This window comes from Cygnus olor, chromosome 32 (genome assembly GCF_009769625.2).
Source record: "Cygnus olor isolate bCygOlo1 chromosome 32, bCygOlo1.pri.v2, whole genome shotgun sequence".
Taxonomy (NCBI): Eukaryota; Metazoa; Chordata; class Aves; order Anseriformes; family Anatidae; genus Cygnus; species Cygnus olor.
Window position 1 is genome coordinate 192,377 of NC_054089.1, and position 20,894 is coordinate 213,270.

Below are 20,894 nucleotides of genomic sequence, written 5' to 3' on the forward strand. Positions count from 1 at the left end.
TTTGTACACATTAGTATTATTATCATTATTATTATTATTATTATCCTTTCTTTTCTGTCCTAATAAACTGTCTTTATCTCAACCCACAGGCTTGCATTTCTTTCTAATTCTCTCCCTCATCCCAGAGAGGGAATGGGAGTGAGTGGCTGTGTTAAACACAGCTGCCAGCCAGGTTAAACCACACCACCTACCACCTCTCAGTCCCTTCCAGCCAGCAGTTGAAGCTGTCATCAGTTTGCATCTTGCTACCTGTCCTAAGCCTCAGGCATGCAGTCCCTGGCCCCTTCTGTCAACGTGTGGTTGCAAGGCCGTCTTCTGGTCCTCCCTGGACATCCTAGGACTTTGGGATTTCTTATCCTCCTGCTGGCACTCGAATCTTTTAATTTTCCTTCTGGCTGCCCCAGCAGACCCAGTTCTCCAGTCTTGCTTGTCCCAGAGTTTACACCAAAGACTCAGCACTCCTGAGCTCTTCTAGCTCTGTGTGTCTGCACATGAGTGCCTCAGAATAGGGGAAAATGGGAACTTGGACCCAATTGTCTGGGGTGTTTTCACTGCCTCAGGAAAGGAGGAAAAGACTGGAGCCTGAGTATCAGAAAGTACCAACTGTCTGCATCATTGTGTGTGTGTTTAATCACAGTTTAGAGAAGGCCTTTAAAACTGAAAAAGATCTAAGTTTGGGCTGTGGACTACTCTGCAGAGATACTGCAATATCTCAGGAAGGGGTTTCAGCCTTCCCAAGGGGACACAGCACACAAATGCAAAAGGAACAGAACAGACATAGGAGCATGACGCATTTCCAGAGCACCTATTTGTACAAACTACTGAAAACTAACAGCAAAAGCACCCCTGCTCACAGCTGCATTGGGCAGGTCAGGCTTTGACAGTTCATAGCATTTCTGTGATGGTGTCGGGAATTTCTTTGTTGCTGGCCTCTTTGTTTACAAAAGAGAGGCACAAAGTCCTTGGGCTCACTGAGCCTCAGGGCAAATGAAAACACCTTTCCCAACTGCTCTACTTTTTATTAGCTTTGAATCATTTCCAGCTGATTTTTTCACCCACTCATTCTTGTACCAGTATTTCACTGTTTTTTAATACACATCTTTTTCCTTTTGGTCTGCAGCCCCAGCTCTGCTCACTCTCAGCATTCCTCTGCAGTTTGGACTTCTCTTCTTTTCTCTTCCTATAGGTAGTGACCTACTCTTTACTACCCCTCTTGGGTTTTGCCAGGCTGAAGAGTTCAGTTCAGCCCAAGACCACCTTGGCCATGCTAGGTCCTCCTCCCATAACATGCTCCAGTTTCATTTCTTATTTTTGCACAGACATGCACTTTCTAGGGCCATATCCTTTCTCATCCCTATCTTCAGTGCACCACTAGTGCAGCACCCACCACAGTCTTAACATTCCCATTCAGAGCAACAAGTGATATTTATCTAATGACTTTGCAAATTCATTTTTCCAGTGCCATGCTTACTCTGGCTTCAGGCCCTCTTCTTGCAAAACGTCAACATGCCACAAGGATGTGCACTCTGCAAGGGATGAGAGAGAGGGGACAGCAGATCCTGCAGCTCACCTTCTTCCTCTGTTGAGCGAGAAAATAATGTTGTAAATTTTCCCTCCACCTACGAATGGCCTGAACTGCTCTGCACTACCCATCCAAATGGTTTATCCATGCCCTGTTGCTTATTCTAGTGGAAACCCACACTGGGTTGGGGAAAGTTCTGGAGCACAGACTCTGCAAGTTTTCTTCATGTGTATGAGGAATTTTCTTTCCCTCTCTCCTGGCTGGAGAGGGGTTTCCTGGCCAGCTCAGCATCATGTTATCTCCAGCCTCCACAATAAAGGCATTCCCAACATTTAGTAGCATATTCACTTGTAGAAGGTGGTCCCTTACACCTGCAACCCCAATCAGATACTTTTTAACAAAGCTAAAGTAGCTAATTTTCCCCAATTCTGTGCAAAAAGGCTGGATTTATGTTGTCAGAGGAAGGTTTCCCGCGCTATCCCCAGGACACTGCTGGACAGCCGAGGTCTCGCCTTCGGGGCTGTCACGTAGAACACGGGGCCTGGGTGCAGAGGCAGTTTTGTTTGCTCTGCCTTTTCCTGGAACAGCTCTCCATTTCACAACCTGGTGACAGGATCAGACGGCGGCACGGAGCAGAGGGTCACCTTCTGGCATGGATTCACACAAAGCCCAAGCCAATGCCCTGTGGCCTAGGGGCAGAGGAAGAGGAGGGTTAGCCAGGCAGGGAAAAGCACAGGGTGAGGGAGGGAGCAGGAGGAGGGTTTGTTGCTGAAATGCACATCACTCCCATCCCTGGGCATCTGCCTCGATTCCTCTCCATCCCTCCCAGTTGGCCAGCAGGACACGGAGCTCGGCTGCTGTCTCTCACCAGAACTTTCCGCTCCAGCTTCCAGCCCATGGCCAACCTGTGAAGACAGGGATGCCAGGTGGTCTCCATCCCTCCCCCAGGTACCCCTGGGGCAGAAACCAACCCACCTGCTCCGGAGCCAAGAGCGTGGGGATCCTCCTCCTGATGGTGTGCCTTTGGGGTGAGTGGTGTTTGCCTTTGCTTCTGGTCCCAGGGGACCCGTCTGCTACGTGTGCTCCTCCAGTGTATTCATTTGCTGCTTTGTGGAGGACACCATGGTCTGGCCAAGGGTCCTGGGTTTCATTCATCAGTCTGGGGCAGGGAGGAATGATTTGTGATGGTTTTGGAGGCAGAAGAAAAGTCTTTATGTGCAGCTATCCCTGCAGACTCTGCTCTCAAAGTCATGTATCACCTATTTACTTCTACACACGTGATTTTGCCACATAAATGAAGACTTAGGACTTAAGAGTGGAGAGAAACATGCCAAGTTTTGCCTCCTGAAGCTGTACCATAACCATCCATACTCTTCTGCTCTGCTTAACCTTGGTTTATTACGGACCTTGTGTGGCAAATTTATGGTATTGCAGGGTGGAGGGGGCCTGGACAAACTCAACACCCCTGTTCATAGCAAAGAGGGGCAGCTCCTTGTAAGATGAGGGGGTGACAGGTAAGGACCATAGACCTCAATTGCCAGGACAAGGCTGAATACACTCTGTCAAACTGTGGTTTGTCCACCCAGGCACAGGCAGTCAATGCACCTAAGACTGCCCACGTTAACCGCGGGCAGTCTCAGCTATGGGGTTGATTTGGTATTGCTTATCAATGGGTAACTCCTAGTAAAATGAAGAAAATGAGCAAAAGGCCTTTAAGACTGCTTTTAGCCTTGGGTAGGAGAGCTTGCAAACTGAGAAGTGAATGCCTGCCATGCACCTGGTTCAAACTCATCTCAAATTTTAATAATATAATAATCTTAATTTTTAGGGTTGTCTTTGCAAAGATATTTTCATGCTCCACAGGGCACATCCCTTATAAATAAGAGAGCTGAGCTACTGAAGCCTGCATGCAGAGTGCCAGCTTGTCCCCTTTGGCAATGCTACAGCTCCCCAGACCTTGCTTGTACCTGGGGATGACTCAGGGATTTGATCTGTAAACTGTTTCTTCCTCTTTCTGGCCTCGGTGACTTCCCGAGTGCTGTATCTGACCCCTTGCTTATCACCTGGGGAAATCCTTGCAGCTTACAGACCAAGGGTATCAGGCCATCACTGAAGGTCCTAACTCAGGCTCGTGATATATCTTTTGGAGAGTGACAGGCCCCCACAGAAGACAGGTCCCATTTTGGGTGGGCAGTGTTGCCTATTGCTCTGCACTGGTATTAAAAGGAGAAAAGGAGGAAGAAGTGTTTAGCTGCTCAGATTTAAGTAGCTTTGGAGCATGGGGCACCTGGCTTAGGGAGCACATAGACACCAGCTCCTGACACAGCTTATGGGAGCAGCAAAACTGTGCTGGACCTGAGCACAGATCAGTGCCTGAGCACTTTAGAAATCATTATCTGCAGTCAAAAAAGGTATTTACAGAACGCAACCATATTCCTCTTGAGCATTTTTTATGTTGACCCAGTTAGGAACTTGCAGTTAACTTATGGCTCCTTTCTGCACAGTCTCCATTTTGCTGGTGCTCTTACTAAGCGTGCAGAAGGGGCTGGAGGCAATCTTATGCTGCAGATCTTGTACACTGTGAAGACCTTCCCATAGTTCAAGCACTTTTCCACTTCTCCCAACTCTCTGTGTAGTTATACCACACAAAGTTACTCTATGGTGAAACTATATCTTTGTTACTGACAAACAAAGCATTTGCCTGTCTTTTTACATGAGTGAGAAAAAGCCTCCTAGGGCATGGGATCCACACTGACATTAAGATGATTAAATCCAGGCATTTAGATACAAACATGAGACTCAGCTGCCTAAAAACAGACACCCAGGACCATCTGAGATGCCTCAGGGCATGTAGAATTGTAGGGTATACCAAGTTGTAAGGGACCCACAAGGATTGTCAAGTCCAACTCCTGACTCCACACAGGGCAACCTGAGAATTTAAACCATATACCTAAGAGTGTTGTTAAAAGGCTTCCTGACCTCCAGCAGGCTTAGGGATCTCCCTGGGGAGCTGGTTCCAGTGCCCGATGAGGCTTTCAGTGAAGATCTGATCTAGCTGAACCTAGGAGTTCATGGAGGCAGCTCCATGCCATTCCCTTGGGTCCTATTGCTGGGCACCAGCAAGAGATCGGTGCCTGCCCTTCTCCTCTCCCCCATGAGGAAGCTGTAGGCTGCAGTGGGGGTCTCCTCTCAGCTGAAGCTAAGTGTAAGATGTTCAGCTACTTCTCTGAAACCCTTTCTGAACAGCAAATGGGAGACAGGAGGCATCTCAAACACATGAAGAGTTGAACCCCATCCACCCCTAGGATGTCACCTCCTTCTCCTCCTTCTCCTCCTGGCTCAGCAGGTGCAGCCTCCCCGGACCCAGAGGGGCTTCGTCTGGTGGACGGCCCCGGCCGCTGTGCTGGGCGAGTGGAGGTGCTCCACAACGGGACGTGGGGGACGGTGTGCGATGACAACTGGAGCGTCCGCGAGGGCAGGGTCGTGTGCCGCCAGCTGGGCTGCGGGACGGTGCTGTCCGTCTCACAGGGGGCTCGGCACGGCGAAGGCACGGGCCAGATCTGGCTGGATGAAGTGAACTGCACGGGACGGAAGCTGCCCTCTCTGAATGCCAGGCCAGGCCGTGGGGGCAGCACAACTGCCACCATGTGGAAGATGCCAGCGTTGAGTGCTCAGGTAGTCCCAGTGCCCCGCCGTGCAGCACCTCCGTGCCTGTTCCCTGTGCACAGCCACCCTACAACTGATCCTCTCGGGGTGTTCGCAGACTCCAGAGCCTCAGAGTTGGGCCGGCTCCAGCTGCTCAATGGCCCCAACCGCTGTGCGGGGAGAGTGGAGGTGCTGCATGACCACATGTGGGGCACCATCTGCGATGATGGCTGGGACCTCATGGATGCCACTGTGGTGTGCCGGCAGCTGGGCTGCGGGACGGCGCTGATGGCCACCAAGGGGGCTCACTATGGGAGAGGCCAGGACCCCATTTGGTTGGACGAGGTGAACTGCACAGGCACAGAGGCCACCATCTTCGACTGTAAGGCCAGCGCGTGGGGGGTCAACAACTGCTACCATGGCGAGGATGCTGGTGTGGTGTGTTCAGGTAACTCTCGCTTAGACCTTCCAACACGGAAGGCTAAAAGTCAGCACCCTAAAATATTTCTAGGGGTTTTGAAAGGGGTCTCTGGAATGCTCAGCAGCACTGGGGGCATGGGGTACATCTTGGAGTGCTCTCCTGCAGCGTCCCTTTGCAGAGCTGGGGAGCACTTGCAGCATGCAGGCAGGCAAGTTGCAATGAAAAGACTTCTCCCACCTCTGCAGCCATGAGTCCAGTGCTGAGCTGCAAGACAAGTGAGCTGTCTGGGCTTCCCCTCTCACTGGATTCAAATGGCCATTTGCAGTCACATGCATGAGTTACCAAGCACCTGCACCAAGCTCTGTTGGTCTTGGGGACTATAGGCCAGTTAGCCAATACCATGCAAAGCTTTCTGCAGGTATAACTCACCCCAGCAAATCACAGAATCAGAGAATGGTTTGGGCTGGAAGGGACCCTTAAACATCACCTAGTCCAACGTCCTTGTCATGGGTAGGGACATTTTTCAATGGATCAGCCTGCTCAAAGCCCCATCCAACCTGACTTTGAACACTTCCAATGATGGGATATCCCATCTGTTGGCTTTTCTGGGCCGCCTGTGCACATAGCTGGCTCATATCCACTTTTCTTCCACCACTGTCCTAAAGTCCTTCTCTACAGAGCTTGCACTTGGCCTTGTTGAACTTCATGAGGTTTACAGTTCCTGCCCATCCAGGTCTGTCTCACCCATTACCTGAGTGTCAGAGGTGTTGAAGGAGTTTTAAGTGCACATGCACTAGAGGATGCCCAGCTCTGTCAGGGAGGAGCAGCAGCAGCTATGGCTCTGCCCTGTTGTTTGCAGCCTCAGGAGTGTCCATCTCAGCGGAGCTCCGCCTGGCCAATGGTACAACGCGCTGCAATGGAAGGGTTGAGGTCTTCCACAATGACACCTGGGCAGCCCTGTGTGACGATGGCTGGGGGCTGGCTGAGGCTCGAGTGGTGTGTAGGCAGCTGGGCTGCGGGACAGCGCTGTTGGCTCCTGGCGGGTCTCATTTTGGGCAAGGATCAGGACAGATGTGGCCGGGCGGCGTGAACTGCACAGGAGCAGAAACTGCCCTCTTTGCTTGCAAGACGAGACCCTGGAGCAACAGCACGCATCATCCTCGGACATCAGCTGGCGTGGTGTGTGCAGGTAACCACCTTGGGAATGGCATGGGGGGAGAGATGTTTGGCTCATCACCTTAATTCCTGCAGCAAGCCCGGATAATATGGCCTCTTTGTGGCTGCCCTGTTGCCAAGGGGCATGTGGGGTTGGACATACTTTGGCTGTTCACCTTGAAGGTTGGTGGGAACGGTAGAGTTGCAATGGGATGTTTCAAGTTTCAGTCCCTCTGCCGTAAGTTTCTGGGGGCCATGGGTCTCAAACAGCTGGCCGGGCAGACCCTTTCATGGTCATTAAATGAGCCTAAGGCCATGAGCTTGAGGTCATTAAATGAAACGTTCAGCTCCAGTGGCAGGACAGACTTCTCATGCTGCAGAAAGAGAACACTTGTGGGTAGGGCTTTGCCTTCTCTGCTTTTTGCTCTTTTATTTAACTCAGAGGGCGATCAGGTCCGGCTGGTGAACTACGGGAGCCGCTGCGCTGGAAGGGTTGAGATCTTTCACAACAAGCAGTGGGGAACCGTGTGCGACGACAGCTGGGATTTGCTGGATGCCAACGTGGTGTGCAGGCAGCTGGGCTGTGGGAGAGCCCTCTCAGCCCCTGGATGGGCTCAGTTTGGGCAAGGGGCTGGTGTCATCTGGCTGGATGAGACAAATTGCACGGGGTTTGAGTACGCCCTGTCTACCTGCTGGGCCAGGTCATGGGGCATCAATAATTGCTATCACGGGGAAGACGCTGGTGTGGTGTGCTCAGGTGAGCACTGTTCCTTCTACGTCTCTCTACATGTGTCCCCTGGAGCAAGGAGGATTGGTGGGAGGTGCCAGGATGGTCAGTCTATGCCCCTTGTAGGGCTGAACTGGGACCCAGAGTCAGCATCAGCAGTCAGTGTGGTTTGCCTGGACTTGCCCTATAGCTGGTGAATGGAACAGGTCCCTTCCGAAGTGTTTATTTAGGATGGTGGGAGGAATTCCTGCAGGGAACCCTATTTCTCCCCATAAACTCCCCATGCTGACCAACTCCAACAGCAGGAAGACCGATATCTTGGGGGCAAAGCTGGTGAAAGCAGCAAAGCTCTTCTTGCACGAAGTGGGTCTGGGGTCTTGCACAGTGCAGGAGCAGTGCAGGCCATGGGAGGGGTTTTGGGTTGCAGTGAGAAGCACTCCAGTTCCCACCTCCCCCATGCCTTTTGGTGGCTTAATTCTGACAGGTTGAGCATGGAAGAAAATCTGTAGCCATTAGAAGGGATTTATAACTCCCTTGGATGTTTGCAGACGCGATCATCCCGGAGCCCGCTCATCTCCGACTGGTGAACGGCTCTCACCGCTGTGCTGGCCGAGTGGAGGTGTTTCAGAATGAGGAGTGGGGAGCTGTGTGTGACCATGGCTGGGATAAGAAGGATGCTGAGGTCGTGTGCCGGCAGCTGGGCTGTGGGACAGCGCTGTCAGCCTCAGGGGAAATTCACCTGGGTTCTGGATCTCTCCGCATGTGGCTGGACAATGTGAGCTGCGAGGGGACTGAACAATCCCTTACGAAATGCAGGGCGAGCCCATTGGGAAAAAGCAGTTGCAGCCATGGGAAGTATGCCAGCGTGGTGTGCTCAGGTGGGTTTCAGTGTGCGGCAGCACTTCTTCCACTGGGAGTGGGTTGGGATATTGGGAAGCTCTGCTATAGCCAGGTCCTCTCCCCACTGACCCAGTGGGAGCAAGATGCCTGCTTTATCCCATGCTGTTGGACCAAATGCTCTCAGATCCTTTGAGAGGTGTCTCCAAAGGAATATGGTGTGGGTTCAGAGGCAACATAACCACGATGCTCTGTGCAGCAACTGCATGTGAAAATGAAGGGTCCTTCATCCTCCTGCACAGACACTGGATGGATTTGCAAGGTCTGCTCTGAGTTTCTTGTCTCCTCGCAGGCTCTGCTGTTTCCAGCTTTGCCCCAGTCCGGCTGGTGGATGGCCCAGGACGTTGTGCTGGGAGAGTGGAAGTGTTTCACCGTGAGCAATGGGGAACTGTGTGTGATGACAGCTGGGAGTTCCCAGACGCTAGCGGTGGTGTGCCGGCAGCTGGACTGCGGGGTGGTTATTTCAGCCCCACGGAGGGCTTACTTTGGCCAGGGACGGGGCCCCATCTGGCTGGATGACGTGAACTGCACAGGGACGGAGGCTGCCCTTTCCGAATGCAAGCTCAAGGGATGGGGTGTCCATGGCTGTGATCACGATGAAGATGCCAGCGTGGTTTGCTCAGGTAACCGCCACCGTCACAGCGCTGGGAGCACCACAGCAAACATTACTGAGGCTTGACTTGACTTGGTATTTCCTTGTGTCTGTAAGGGGTTGGGGTACAGGAACAGTTTGCAGCCAGCCTGGAGACCCTTGCCTTTGAAACCAGACGCTCATGGTCCATCTTGGTGGAAGAGAATAGCACCTAGACATTAAAGCCCAGGAAAAATAAATGGCTTGCTCGTTTGCACTATTGTCCCAATAAAAAGGTCTCTGGCATGCTTTTAACTGATGTTATTCACAAATCCTGGCAGTTAGCATGGGCCAGAGACCATTCCTAATAGTCTGGACTATGTTGGACTATAGTTCTTTCTAATCAAGCCTTGGGTAACAATCCCTTCATTTATTTTTTACTTTTTATTATTATTTTTTATCCCCAGCCATTGTGCATCACATCTGAAAATCCTGCACTGTCTCTTGCTGTGAGAGCATCCTCGACCCTCAAAGCTGCTCAGCCTCATGTGTAAAGCCATTGCTGTCAGCCCAAGGCTTCGGTGAGCAGAAGGTGCCTCCTTACATATTTATGCCTTCTGGTGTTGCAGGATCGGGTATTTCTGACCTCGGAGACCTCCGTCTTGTGAATGGCTCAGACAAATGCTCAGGGAGACTTGAGGTTTTTCATGACCAGCGCTGGGGAACTGTCTGTGCCGACGGCTGGGACCTGGCCGAAGCCCTTGTGGTGTGCAGGCAGCTGGGCTGTGGGGCAGCGCGCTCAGCCACGGACTCGTCCCAGTTTGGGAATGGACCTGACCTGCTCTGGGTGGATGCTGTGGAGTGCACCGGGACGGAGCGAGCCCTCTTCGAATGCAAGGTCAAGCTCTGGGGAGCCCAGAGCTGCAAGTCTAGGGGATATGCAAGTGTCGTGTGCTCTGTGGCCGTAGGTCAGTGTGGGTGAGTCAGGTACCAGTCCTCCCCCGGGGAGGTTGTGCCACCTCTTGTCTGCAAATTCACTCTTTCCAGTTCCTTCTTGTCCTGGCTTAACCACTGTTTGTTTCTGTGGTCCCTCCAGGGAGCACAAAACCTTTTCCTTTTAGCGGTCTGCCAGCGCTTGGCTTATGGCAGGCAAAGTGCTTGGAAATCCCAAACCAAGGATCCCCTGAAACCCCAAGCCTGTAAGAGCCCGATTCTATGATGTAGGCATTCTCTAACGGACCTTCACACACCAAGAGACCTGACACTGTAGGGCAGGCAGTTATTCTGCCTATGTTTTGTTAATCACTGCTCTTCAGCCATGCTGCCTTACAGCCACTAGTCCCTGGGGAATCCCTTCCCTTTGCCTTCTTCAAGGTATGTGTGCAATGAGTGCCTTGTTGCCTGGTCATCCCCGTGAGAATAATCACATCATAGACCCCCCTAGTAATTAATGCCTTCACCTCCTCTCCCAGGCAGCGTGCTCACTCCTGAGAAAAAATGAGGCATCAGAAGTGAATGCTGCAGGGAGAGGGATGCTCTTAGGCCAGATAGCACCATTATTTGAGTGGTTCTTGGGGTCCTGTGTTGCAGGGAGCAGAAAAGGGTCTCTCTCCTTCAGGCTTGGCCCTAAAGGCTGTGCAGCTGTGTTTCCCTCTGCACTGCCTGCTCCAGCTTAAGCTGCATGAAGACATGGGGCCCCATCTGGCTGGATGGAGCAAGCTGCAGAGGGGCAGGAATTACCTTCGCTGAACACAGTGTCAGGGTTACAGGAAACCACGCACATTTCCATCAGGGTTGTACCCTCAGGTAACTCATACCCAGGCTTCCCCACTAGCAGATTCAGGAGAAGAAAGGGGGGCTCATCCTGAACACAGCCATGTGCCAGATTGCACCTTGCACATGGATCCTGCATAAAGGGTGGTGGAGAATTAGCTGGAGCTGCCAGTGAAACTGACTGTGAGTGTGGAATAACTGTGACATTTTGCTAGAGTCCTCGCCTGTCTGCTGGGATGGATGTTAATATCTCAGTGTGTGTGCTGAGGAGGAGGTGAGCATCCTCTGCCATGCTGCCAGGACTACAAGAGCTGATGGTATATGTGATAAAATGTCCGTGCTGCCCTCCCCGGGATCTCAGTGCCTGTGTACCTGTAGTCTGGAGACTCCAGAGTTATCCCTTTCCCATAAAGCAGGACTTTGGTCTCGAATGAGTGGCAAAGACTTGGCCAGGCTCACAGGCTGAGGTCAAGGCACGGTCCTAACACTTCTGATCCAAAAAGTGCTCATGCATGCATATCCTTAGTGAGGCAAATGAGAAATGTGCTGGTGGAGAGCTTGAAAGACCCCTGGACAGGGAAGTCCACCACGTTGCTGGTAACAAGACAGGCAGGAATTTCTGGGATTTATTCTCACCCCGATTCTCTTTCCAGACTCAGACCTGGGGAGCCCAGAAGCCCTGCGGCTGGTGAACGGTCCCCACCGCTGCTCAGGGCGGGTGGAGGTGTTCCACAGCTGGCAGTGGGGCACCATCTGTGACGATGGCTGGGACCTGAACGATGCCGAAGTGGTGTGCCGGCAGCTGGGGCTGTGGGACAGCGGTGTCAGCCCAAGGGTTATCTTCCTTTGGACAAGGGTCTGGCCCCATCTGGCTAGAGGGGGTGAGATGTCTTGGGACAGAAGCAACCCTTGCTGAATGCCCCATCAAGCCTTTGGGACTCCATGCATGTAGCCATATGGAAGATGCCAGCGTTGTGTGCTCAGGTAATCCTCATCGCATGCTTTTTCTGCAGAGGGATCCAGTTGGATCAGCCCTGTCCTGCAAGCTGCAGGCTGGGAACAGTTTGGGAACAAGCTGGCAGTAATTCCAGTGTCCAGAATTTTCCATTTTGGTAGAAACCACGTTAAAGAACAGAGTTATCAGACACATAGACAAATATGGACTGGACATGGGGGAAAAATAGCATGGCTTAAGACACACCTCCGTGTCTGGAGATGTCCAAGGTTGTCCAAGGCATTTTCATGGGGCAAAGCCCTGTAGCCTTCTTGGAGTGGAAGCTGAGGGGTACAAGGACGCTGCCTGAGTGGCAGCAGATGCAACTGCACCATGCCCAGGGTTAGAACAGGCAAAGTGGTTTGTGCTGCCAATGCTGCTAAATGCTAGGTCATGCAGATAAATATGGAAAGATGCACCAGAATAAGCCTTTGCAATGCAGTACACACACTGGCAGCTTTGAGCTAGCTACTACCCATCTAGCTTTTGTCTTGGAAGAGAAACTTCCAGAGACAGATCAATGTGGTGATCAGCAGTCAGGAAAGCACAGGCTCAAACAGAAAAAAAAACATCCTTTGCCATGTGCAAGCAGGCTGCAGCAACACCATCTACACCCATCGCTGGGATGTTCATCCTTCTCCAGCCCTGCAGATGCTGAAGACATACAAGTGTATCCCTAATAATGCCATTTCTCTGCATTTTTTCAGGCTCAGGGATCTCCAGAATCACCGTGCTTCGGCTGGTGGGTGGTTTGAACACGTGCATCGGGGAGGGTTGAGATGTTTTATAACAACGAGTGGGGGGACAGTCTGCGATGACAACTGGGGACATGAGCGATGCCACGGTGGTGTGCCGGCAGCTGGGCTGTGGGACGGCTCTTCAGCCCCAGGATCGGCTCGGTTTGGGTGGGGATCCGGCCGCATCTGGCTGGATGAAGTCAACTGCACGGGGGAAGAAAATGACATACTTCCCAGTGCAAAGCAAAGACGTGGGTGTCCACAAACTGCCACCACGGGGAAGATGCTGGCGTGGTGTGCTCAGGTGAGACTTGGTTAGGGTGGGCAGGAGGCAGGCTCACAGCCGGCCTCGTGACCAGAGCTCCTGCACACTTGGGACAGGGAGCACGGCTTATAAGAAAGACGGAGAAAGATATTTCACCAGGGCCTTTGAGCGACCTGCTCCAGTGAAAGACCTCCCTGCCCACGTCAGGGCGTTGCAGTAGATGATGTTTAAGGTCTCCTCTAACCCAAACCATTCTATGGGTCTGTGACTCTCCCCAGAGGAGATGCGGGGGGTGCAGCGGAGGAAGGTTTAGGCTCCTTTGGCAGATCTCTCTCCATTTGCATCTCTTGGATCCTGTGTGCAGCACCCCTAAGCCAAATTTCACACCTGGTGTTTATTCCTTTGGTATTCATCAGTGCCTAGCCATAGAAATAGTTTTTATATCCTGAATGTTATTTGTGTCCTAATGGAGGTCCTACCCTGCTCTTTATGTAGGATGCAGTCGGTGGATGAGATGGGGTGGGACAGAGGGAGGTGCTCTGCAATTATGCTTGCATGAGTTTCCCTGGCATCTCTACAAATGCAGGAAACTCGAGCTCAGCTGAACTGCGGCTCGTGAATGGCCCCAGCCGCTGCACCGGGAGAGTGGAGGTGCTGCACGACGGGCAGTGGGGGGACGGTGTGTGACGACGGCTGGGACCTGAACGACGGCAAAGTGTTGTGCCGGCAGCTGGCTGCGGGGCGGTGCTGTCAGTCCCCGGCAGGGCTCGCTTCGGGCAAGGCACCGGGCGCATCTGGCTGGATGACGTGAGCTGTGCCGGGTCTGAGGACACCCTTCCCCCTGCCGAGCCAGCCCATGGGGACGGACTAACTGCAACCATAGAGAAGACGCCAGCGTGGTGTGCTCAGGTAAGTTGCAGTCCTGCAACGTGGCGCATCGTGGGGGCCAGTGCCACGTTTGGGTGTCCTGGAGTTGATCCATGAACTCTGCGCTCTTGGAGTCACGTAAGGGCGTTCTCCTTCTGAGCTCACTCCACTGGATTCCTGGCAATGGATTTGAACTGAGAGGGGTAGATGTAAATGCCATAAAAGAAAGAAATTTTTCATGATGGGGTTAATAAGAAACGGGAACAGGTTGCCCAGAGGAGTTGCGGATGCTCCATTGTTGGAAGTGTTCAAAGCCAGGTTGGATGGGGCTTTAAGCAACCTGCTCCCGAAACATGCTCCTGTCTACAGCAGGGAGGGGTGGACCAGATGATGTTTAAGGGTCCCTTCCAACCCAAACCATTCTACAATTCTATGATCCCACATCTATGACTGTGACCAGCTCTAAGCCTGGGGAGTAACTAGCCCAAAGCAGAACGTCCCTGTTCCTAAAGGAGAGATCCATCCTAAAGGACGGGTCGTATTATTCCCAGCTGAGCAGCACTGACTGCAGCCCAGAGATAGCTTCATTGGCTGTTCTGGAGCAAACTGCACAACAAGAGAAACTTTATCTGTCTGAAAAAAAAAACAATTAGGGTAGGAATAACGGAGGTACAAACTGGCATGAATTTCTCCAAGGGCTTACCCCTGATTTTGTTTTCAGAGCCGGACACCTCAAAATCCTCCTTACTGCGTCTGGTGAACGGCCCCAACCGCTGCACCGGGAGAGTGGATGTTTCACGACGGGCAGTGGGGGACGGTGTGTGATGACGGCTGGGACCTGCGGGCTGCCACCGTGGTGTGCCGGCAGCTGGGCTGTGGCAGGGCTGAGTCTGCCCCCAGCGGGGCTCGCTTTGGGCAAGGCACCGGGCACATCTGGCTGGATGATGTGAACTGTGCCGGGACTGAGGACACCCTTGCCCACTGCCGAGCCAGACCCTGGGGACAGAATAATTGCAACCATGCAGAAGATGCCAGCGTGGTGTGCTCAGGTCAGTAAAATTCTGCAACGAGAGGCATTGCCAGGGCCAGGGTGGGGGTAGGGGGGTCTGTTCTGCATCTTATTGCCATTATGGTGATGCTGCAGTGGGCTGGCACTGGATTTCTCTGGTTTTGGGCTTACTTCAGCCGAGGGGCTGATTCCATCCAGCTGAGCAGAGTGGCCTGCACCAGGACAGAAAATGTCCTTGTCCGAATCTCTGGTGAATGATTCCATTTGGAATCGCCAGGTGCAGCCACCTGCATGATGCTGGTGTGGTGTGCTCGGGCGAGCTGTGGCTGCCCTGTTGCTGGAGGCCAGAGGGTGTGGGACTTGCTCGGGGAGGGCTGGAGCAGGATGGTGTCGGGAGGGTGCAGTTCATTTGCAGTAGGAAGGGCTCTTTCCCCTCTGATACCCATAATAATGGAAAAAGGGAGTGTCTAAGAGAATTCCCCCTCTAAGTGGTCCTCGCACACCCTACAAGACAGCAGGATCTCAGGGGTCACTGAATCACAGAATCACACAAAATAGCTAGGGTTGCATGGGACCTGTGGAGGTCATCTGGTCCAACCTGCCCACCCAAACCGAGCCCCTCAGAACAGGCTGCCCAGGACCAAGTCAGAAGTCTTCTGAAGATCTCCAAGGTGGGAGGCTCCACAGCCTCTCTGGGAAACCTGCTCCAGTGCATGTGATCCCCAAGGATCACCCTTTTAATATGAGGGCACCTGGATCCTACAGACCTTGGTCCTGCGGGTGCAGATGTCAGTAAAACCCTTCCTAGGAGATCCTTCCAGCCCTCAGCACTGCTGACACACAGTCTCCCCACCACGTTTTGCAGTGTTGTCAAATGCTGGCACTGCCAACAAGTCAACCGTTCGGCTGGTGGACGGCCCTCACCACTGTGCCGGGAGAGTCGAGGTGTTTCACAGCCAGCAGTGGGGCACCGTGTGTGATGATGGCTGGGACCTGAATGATGCTGCGGTGGTGTGCCGGCAGCTGGGCTGCGGGGCGGCTGTGTCGGCCACAGCACATGCTTCCTTTGGACGAGGGATGGACCCCATCTGGCTGGACAGAGTTTCTTGCTCCGGAAGAGAAAACGCCCTCACTGAATGCAAGGCCAGGCCCTGGGGAATCAATAGCTGCACTCATGAAGAAGATGCCGGTGTGTGTGCTCAGGTGATTCATACCCCCAAACACAGGGATCCGGAAAAGCACGGGTTGGAGTCCCGCTGCCCAAAAGCCTTCTCCTCTCCAAACTGACCCCTTTACTCAGTGGGAGGCAGATTTGCTGGGCATGGGGGTTCTTCCCTTTGCAGATACCCCTGACCCCTTCATCCCCACATCCCAGTAGCCCAGGGCTACCTGATCTCATACAATCACAGAATATTCTGAGTTGGAAGGGACCCATGAGGACCATCAATTCCAGCTTCTGGCTCCACACAAGGAGCTGACCAAATGCTTCTTGGATAGAATCTCAGGGCCGTGGTCACTTCCCTGAGGAGCCTATTCCAGTGCCTGACCACCATCCAAATGAAGAACCTTCTCCTCATATCCAACCTGAACTTTCCCTGATGCAGCCTTAAGCCATCCCAATGAGTCCTATTGCTAATCACCAGAGGGAAGAGATCACCTCCCCTCCGCTTCCCATGTGGGCCACACTGAGGTCACCACTCAGCCTTCTGTCCTCTAAGTTGAACAAACCAAGCGACCCCAGCCGCTCATAAATCAGGCCCTCTAGTCCTTTCCCCTTCTTTGTTGCCCTGCTTTGATCACATTCTAATATTTTTATATCTGTCCTGATTCAATTTCACTTTACATGGCTGAATGGGATGTTGAAGCTCATTTGTGATTTGGGCTGCACTGAGACTGTGTAAGACCTGTAGGGGGTCTACCAGGGGAAGAGTAAGGCACCAAGAAAGGGATTTCTTCACCTTCCTACAAGGCACTGAGCCAGGAGGCTAAATATAGGGATCTTGTGGTGTTTAAGAAGCCCCCAAGTACGATGTTGGCATGCAGGTCCCTGCAGGCATGCCAGGCGAGGGTCTGCTTGCATGTCTCACCATGGCCAGGCATCTCTCCTAGGTTTATGCCCTGGCCACTGCTCACCAAGTCCTTACCTGCTAGAAATTTCCCCATGGGACACATTCCTCTAAATACTGCATCACCCACCTCTGCTTGCAGACACGAGCACCGCAGTGGAGGCACAGGTCCGCCTGGTGGACGGCCCCAACCACTGCACCGGGAAGTGGAGGTGCTGCACGACGGGCAGTGGGGGACGGTGTGTGACGACAACTGGGACATGAGGGCTGCCACCGTGGTGTGCCGGGAGCTGGGCTGTGGTAGGGCTGAGTCGGCCCCTGGCAGGGCTCACTTTGGGCAAGGCACTGGGCGCATCTGGATGGATGACGTGAACTGTGCTGGGACGGAGGACACCCTTGCCCACTGCCGAGCCAGACCCTGGGGACAGAATAATTGCAACCACGTGGAAGATGCCAGCGTGGTGTGCTCAGGTCAGTAAAATTCTGCAACGAGAGGCATCGCGGGGGTCAGGGGGTGTGGGTCTGTCTGACAGGAGTGAGGTGCAAGGCAGAAGCTGAGCCCTGTGCCAGGCTGAAGAAGCCGAGCACCAGCAGATGCTCTGCTCATAACCAAAACCCATAGGAATCCCCCACGGCACCAAGTGGAAGCAAGCCTGAGTGTGGCCATTCCTCTCAATGTGCTCCCTGGAGGGACACACTCACCCTTCTGAACGGCCAGGTCTGCATTGAAAGGGCTGGGACTTCTGCCTGGTTCACATACACTCCTGGAAAAACCACCAACATTTTAGGGTCTGACTCTGAAACTGAGTCACCTCCACAGGCAGGAGAAATGAATTCCTCAGTAAGAGTTAGGAGTTGCACCTCCTGCCAAGGGAGCTTTAGCAACTCTGCATTTGCTCTCTCCTTTCCTTTTTCCTTTTCCTCTTCTTCTTCCTTTTCCTTCCCTTCCCTTCCATTCCCTTTCCCTTTCCCTTTCCCTTTTTTCTTTCATTCCCTTTCCCTTTCCCTTTCCCTTTCCCTCTTTTCCTTTCTTTTTTTTCTTTTTCTTCTTTTCTTTTCTTTTCCTTTTTTTTTTTTCTTTTCTCTTTTTTCTTTTTTTTTTTTTTTTTTTTTTTTTTTTTTTTTTTTTTTTTTTTCTTTTCTTTTTCTTTTTCTGTTGCTGTTTTTTGTAATGTCATGAGATGACGGTTCCCCCATTCTCTCCTAAACAATGGGCCACATATTTCTCCTTGCAGACTCCAACACCACAGAGGGAGTGCAGGTCCGGCTGGTGAACGGACCCAGCCGCTGCGCCGGGAGAGTGGGGTGTTTCACACAACGCAGTGGGGAACCGTATGTGACGATGGCTGGGACCTGAGTGATGCCAAGGTGGTGTGCCAGCAGCTGGGCTGCGGGACAGCAGTGTCGGCCCCGGGCAAGGCTCACTTTGGGCAAGGGGCTGACCCCATCTGGCTGGATGATGAATGCACGGGCACCGAAGCCAACTTCTCCCATTGCAACCTGAACGGCTGGGGGCTCCACAACTGCAACCACGAGGAAGATGCGGGAGTCGTGTGCTCAGGTGATCCCGGGGGTGATAAAAAATGCTCAGAAATCCCTAGCGTCATTCTCCTGCACTGGGATGGAGTCAGCTCTGACTCGGTTTCACAGCACACGTGCAAAAGTGTGAGATGATGGGGATGTTCTTGTAAGGGGGCGTTCATGCAGGGGAAAGGTACAGTGGGCACGGGTAGCATATTGCACATACACCTGGAGCACGTGGGCATGCGCAGTCCATGTCTCTGTGGCTCTCTGTCCCTGCGCTGCGTGTAACGAAGTGAAGGAGCCCACCTCACCCCCTCTGCTCTCCGCCGCAGGCACCAACCCCTTGCAGCTGCGGGTTAAGGATGGTCGGAGTCCCTGCGCCGGGCGCGTGGAGGTGCAGTACAACGCCACCTGGTACAGCATCTGCAGCAATGGATGGAGCTTTCCGGAGGCAGAGGTGGTCTGCAAGCAGCTGGGCTGTGGGGCAGCACAGTCCGTGCCCACGGGAGCCCATTTCAGCCGGGAGCACCACCGTGCCTTCCTGGAGGGGCTGAGCTGCCGGGGCACGGAGTCGCTCCTCCTGGAGTGCCAGCAGATCAGCCCAGGGCTGTGCAGGAACGGTGCGGCAGCTGGCGTGGTGTGCTCAGTGCCTAAAGGTGAGTGCCCAGAACTTCCTACAGCAACTGGCAGCACACTGCCTGCACTGGGGTGAGGGGCAGGGCTCACGGTGAGGATAAAGTGGAAAGGCAGAGTGCCCCTCACACCGCATCTCGTGAGGCTGAGCTGCTTCTGCACAGAGGTCTGCCTACAAGGAGGGAGAGTTTGATGGGAGGGGAAGGGTTTGGGCCCAAGAATGGTGTATGCAACCCTGGCATGGCTATTTCACTGCAGAAGGGGAGATATAAAAGTTGGGGCATGTATTTGTTGGGGCAAGCTCTCAAAGGCCTTCCTTGGTGGATATTGCTTGTTATCTGCAAGCAGTGAGCTCAGTATCACTGTCAGGCATATCAGAGACGTTTGTACGATCTTAGAATAAGCCAGCATCTGCCATTTCCTCTTGAAGCTCAAATGTCTTAACTCTCAAAGACTCTCTGTGCTCTCTTCAGGACCTGCCCCCTCTCCATGAAATAGGTTATAATAGAGGTAGGACATTTATGAAGGATGGATGAGGGCCAGAAGTATGCCTTTCTTTTCCATGCAGTATTGGATTCCAAACGCTAAGGAGGACAACACACCAGGGAGGTGATGGCACTCTTGTAAGAGCAGGAGTGCGGCAGGGATGAGGAACATGAAAGGTTTCTCAAACCCTGCAGCTTATCACATACCTATGGACGTGATCATTGGTGGGGTATAAACCCCATTAAGGATTGCAGCATCTCGCCGTCCTCACACAGCACTGCAGAGACCACAGCACTGTGGGGCAGTGCAAACTGGTTCAGAAAGGGAACAGTTGCACTCTTGGTGGGAAGGAGAGAACACTTAGCTCTGGCCATTAAACACAGGTTTTAATATTAAACATAATTAAGGAAAGCCCTGCTCTGTCACCAGCTGAGACGCTGGAGGGGTTGGGTCAAGTTTGGTTTGATTTTCTTCTCTCTGTTACTGGCTGGAAGCAGGATCCTGATCTGGGGGTGCTCTCCCCACAGGCTCTCCATCATCCTGCTCCGCGCTGGTGGCACTGCTTGCCCTGGTGATGGCGGCGAGTGGAGTCCTGCTGTGGCTCTACCTGAAAAGGAGGTGCATCGGCGCAGACCTAGCTGCAGGTGGGTCCCCGCACCTCATTTCAAGGTCCCTATCCCCATACATCAGCCTTGAGACATAGAGAGCTGAGATGATGCAGCACCCGGAGATGGGGTCACCTTAGCTGAGCTTAGGGGATTCCATCACCCCCAGGCCAGTAAACGTTGCGTGTACTTGTCCCCATCTGCTTTGCAGACCGTGGGCGCCCCAGGGAGCAAGGTGTCTCCGCAACCCTTTCCAGGCTGCAGGAGCCATCTACTACCCGGCCAAGGGAGAGTCTCCCGAGGATGCCGACACGGAGATGACTCAGCTAATGAAGGAAGATGCTGCCCTGTGATGCTGGCACGATTCCTGGTGCAGGAGTGGCCCCTGTGGCACCATCAGCCAAGCTCTCCAGAGATGGCACAGGCTTCCCCCTCTCCCCTTTTCCTCATGTACCTCGTTCTTCAGTGCAGGACCTTTCTCCCCCGAGCTCCTGCAGACCTGCAGGAAGCCCTACCATGCTTTCCAGGAGACTGCAAAGCAGCCGCTGATGGGCTGGATATTTATAAGTTATCCTTTACCAATGACTTATATAGCCCTAAAACAGCTGCCCAAAGGGATGCCAGTCTTCTGAAGGTTATTTAATCCATCTTGGCACTCTCCAGTCAGCCTAAGGGGTTCTCTGGTGGCAGGAGCCAGACAGAGCAGGACAGTCTGGTGGCCTTGCAGCCTGGCACAGTAGCACAGAACCTAAAACAGGAGGAAAACTGCTAACGAATTAAAGGAGAAGTGTCCCCATCCATCCCAGGTGTGATGAGTGTGAATGCTATGAGGGATACGTGATGCTTTGTGCTCATCTGCCACGGAGCCAGCAAGGGCTGCCCGGTGCTTCCTGCACTGGGGGGCTTCCCCAGACCTTGCAGATACAGGCAACCCCCCCCCTTTATTGCCCATCCCAGGTGCAAGAGCTACAAAGCTAACTATTCTTGGCTGCATTAG

The 20,894-nt window shown here is 53.0% G+C and overlaps 1 pseudogene; it reads left to right on the forward strand.

Moving 5' to 3' along the window:
* Positions 1 to 172: 172 nt before the first annotated feature.
* Positions 173 to 20,894, forward strand: LOC121062555 (annotated as a pseudogene).